Raw genomic sequence first — 4,422 nt, forward strand, 5'->3', positions numbered from 1 at the left:
CTGCCGCCGCCACGTTATTTTGGCCCGTATTCACGAACGCTCCTCCGCTCAACCCTTCACTCGAAACACTCCTTAAGTGGCGTTTTCCCATTCACAAACCGCCCTTCACTTGAAACGCTTCCTTCACTTGAAAAAATCTTGACCGTTTCTTCGAGATTGTCAAACAAGCGATCGAGCTACCTTGAATTGTCCCTCGAGTGAAATATTTGCACCAGCATCGCGTCCATGGTGGAGCCCGTCTCACTTTGACGGCGTTTCTCGATCAAGTAGGCTGCCACGGCCGCGTTATTTCGACAATGACGGTGCGCGTTTACTACGGAGCTGTCTTCGAACGGTTCAGCAACGGCTACTATGGTGCCGGGACAAGCGGGCGTGGTGTCAAAAAGAGCCCTCACCAGTGCCGTGATGTGTTGCGTTCCGTGCATGAGCCAGTGGATTACCTGCCTTCGGGTGTGCGTATACTCTTCGTGCGAGTGCTCTATGACTTACTGCGGATTCCAGTGCTTTGAAGTGTTTTGATGAAGCTCGCACACCGCATCAGTTCAAGCGTGGTGCGAAAGCTTGACAAGCAAGCGGCATAGCAAACTTTTGATGCGCTAGGTTCACCGTACTTTAGAGTGACTTCCTCTCCGGTGAACGTTTGCTGCCCTAGCCGAAATTTACGACGAAGCACACCTCCGTTAGACGACCATCTGTACCACTGAGAAGGTAAGTTCTCCTGTGTTTTTTATTTTTTTTCCTGCTTCAGTCAGATTACTATTAAAGGCTGTTTAAGAAAAGCACAACATAATACATTGGGCGCAATGAGTGTGCTGCTGTAGCTACTACGCGTGAAACATAGCTTCTTTATACATTGTCTATGCAGCTCACAATACCAATGAACAACCAAGTACACACTTAGGGGATCAAGCAGATGATCATGCTCTGTGAAACCTGCATGTACGCAAAAGTGCGTCGAGTGTCGTATGAAAACGCAAACATATAAAATATAAATACAGCAGATACATAATGAGATTGTTTTTTCAATTTAACCCCATTCTAACCCCCGAAGAAGAATTGCTGGCTATGGCACTGATTCGTGCAATTAGATAATGAAATTATATACCCATATGCCTGGTCAGCTGCCCAAGTGCCTGAGCCAAACATGTGTCAAAGTAGTCAAAGCTCAATACTTCAACCATGTCTGTTCTTGAACGCGAGACATACTAATGAATGTGTGCACAGCTAGAATGAAAGAAAAATGCGGCTTTTGTATCCAAGCTATTACGTTTTTCTAATATTATTTCTTGCCTCTTTTGTGCAGGGGACCAGCTGCCGACAGAAGAACACAGAAAAAAGGCGTCCTAGAATCTGCCGTATTATCAATGCATTGCAGAGTTTGCACGACTGTATACAAAAGCACAAAAACAGCAGTGAATGCGTGCAGTTACATTGAACTAGGCGCGCTATGGTGTCTACTTCCTGAATCTTATTTATGATGTCCTCCGAGCTCGTACTTTATCTTTACAGTGCGTAGGTTGCATATGTTTGATTGATGAACACTTTTCATTTGCATTCGTATGTTTGCCACGTTGCTCCTCATTAGCCACATGTAATAAAGGTCCATTTGCCATTCACAACTTCTGTTTTGTTCATTCATTAATACATAATTATCGTCGTGTTTGTCTTTTCATGATGAGACAGGACTGCAAAAACCACTTCTCCGATTCTACAGGAAAGCAGTTCTAGGAAAATAAACTTGTTTTATATAAATCAGCATCACTCCTCTTCCACGAAATAGAGATGGCGTGGTTCTAACTGGTAGACTTGCTAATGATGCAGCAATAGCGGATATTTTATTTACAGGGTTCTGACCAGATGTATCCGCGATGACTGCCATATTCTTGAGCATTTTTCACCGCTTTGTTGCACTGGTCTTCAATAAATCAGCAGAATAATATACGCAGCTCTTGAAGACACTTTCTCGAAGGTTGAGAGAACCCACAGGATAGTTTTTAAAACAGAACAGCGCCAAAAGTCAGACGCGGCTTCAATTTTATGATTTCCAAAAAAAAATAATACATCCCCTATAATTTATGTTGTGCCTGGGCTTTGGAATGCAGCAAAGACACCACGATCCTTTTCAACAGGTATTTCAAGTAGTTATATTGCAAATAAAATTCAAAACATTAGTGCGAAGGTCATTCATGCACTAACGATTGTGCTTCTGAGCATGCAGATGAAGGAGACGGGAAAAAAATTTCAGACATTGCCGCTGTGTGAACTTGGAGACGGAAGCTACACAAATTTAAAGGTTACTTCTGTGCGAATCTGTCAAACTAGGCGCATCCACAAATGCAGGGCAAATAGAAAAACAATGCAAAAACAGTAACTTATTCCTTGGAAGTTTAAAATGATAAAGGGGACACACACACGCACAGCAGTCCCTGTTAACCGACTATATATGTTACTAAATGAAGAAAACAACTTTAAAATATATTTTTCGCCAATAGTAAAAGAAAGGCACGCGATCGCTTTCCTAACTTGCGTAGCAGTCTAATTCGAACGCTCAGCCACGAGTATATAACCTGCCTAGTTTTTAACGCTGCCCTGGTATAACCTTGAATATCAGTTGCGAGCAATGTCTTTCAAATTTCCTATTATACGCAGAGGAACAACTACGAAAGCGCCACGGTGAAATTCGCAGTAAATGAGAAAAAACAACATTGCACAGGCCCCTGAAATTAGGAACTGTGCACGTACTCCCGTAGCGAGAACGAATTTACGCACGAGTAATCCTGATACATAATACGGTGGTGAATGCTAAAAGCACGCCAACATACTGTGATATATAGTAAAAAAATACTCATTCCACCGCGTTATACATTCGGTGGCTACATTAGTGATCAGAAGGCTCTCAGTAAAGCGAAAGTAAACAAAGCAACAAACCATCTATTGCGCTTCCTGTCATCACTCACGCAGTTCGTTAGTCACCCCGGCGAAAGTAGACTCAAACGACACACACGCAAACACTACCGTAAATATAAATGCAATTAATAGATGCATAGAAGAAAAAATAAACTAAGCAGGTAGACACGTTCAGCAGCAGACGAAATGCCATCAGCTGTTCGTTTAGGTGCCTGGGTTTGACTGTGTCCAGACTTGAAGGAGGGTTTCGCTAACTCTATCAGCACAAGGCTTAGGGAAACAACACTACCACTCTAAATGCACGTATTTTGCTGTAATGTCAATTTGGAAAAAAGATTAACTAGAAAAGGCGATCTCTTAATGTACATAGATAGGCAATTCTTAACCACAATTGCGAATACTCTCGTTATCAGGCGCTTTTCTCGGCGCATGCAGTTCACTCAAGTGAAGGGAGCATTCCCAAGGCCTCCCTTGGCGAAGGAAGTGTGGAGGAGCGTTCATGAAACGCAGCGGCCCCTTGAGTGGAGGAGCACGCTCCACCTTGACTTCGTCAAGTCGAGGGGAGCCCTTGAGTGAAGGAGCGTTTGTGAATTCGGGCCTTTAACAGTGACGGTGCGCATTCACTACGAAGCTGTCTTGAAACGGCTCGATAACGGCTATTGTGGCGCCGGGACAGGCGGGCGAGGTGTGAAGCGGATCGCTCACAAGTGCCGTGATGTGTTGTGTTTAGTGCATGAGCCAGAGAGTTGCCTGCCTTAGGATGTGCGTATAATCGTCGTGTGAGTGCTCCAAGACTTACTGCGGATGCCTGTGCTTTCAAGTGTTTAGATGAAGCTTGCACACCACACCAGTTCAAGCGTGGCGCGAAAGCTTGACAAACAAGCTGAGAGGAAACGTAATAGCAAACTTTCAATGCGCTGCATTCACCATACTCCTGAGCGGCTTCCTCTCCGGTTAATCTTTGCTACCCTAGCCGAAATATACGGTGGCGCACGCTTTCGTTAGATGATCGTCTGTATCCATGAGAAGGTAAGTTCAGATTTTTTCTTTTTTTTTTCGTTCATTCCCACCCTTGCTCAGGTGAGATCACTATTAGAGACAGTGCAGGAAGAACAAAATGCAATGCAATTGGGCCCAATGAGTGTGCTGTTGTTGCTACTAGGTGTGAAACATAGCTTCGATATAGAGTGCCTATGCAGCTCACAATACCAATGAACAACCACACCCAGCTTTAGGGAATCAAGCAGAGGCTCGTGCTCTGTGAAACGTGCACGTACGCAAGAATGCATGAAGTGTCGTATAAAAACTCAAAAATAGAAAATAGAAATACAGTAGATACATTATAAGGTTGTTTTTTATGGTTTGATCCTCCTCCCTCCTCCCCGAAGAGATATTGCTGGCTACGCCATTGATTCGTGCAATTAGGATATCGAATTACATAAACTTATGCCTGGTGAGCTGCCCAAGTGCCTGAGCCAAAGATGTGTCAAAACAGGCAAAGCTCAATAACTCAAC

Source organism: Rhipicephalus microplus, chromosome X (genome assembly GCF_043290135.1).
Source record: "Rhipicephalus microplus isolate Deutch F79 chromosome X, USDA_Rmic, whole genome shotgun sequence".
Classification (NCBI taxonomy): domain Eukaryota; kingdom Metazoa; phylum Arthropoda; class Arachnida; order Ixodida; family Ixodidae; genus Rhipicephalus; species Rhipicephalus microplus.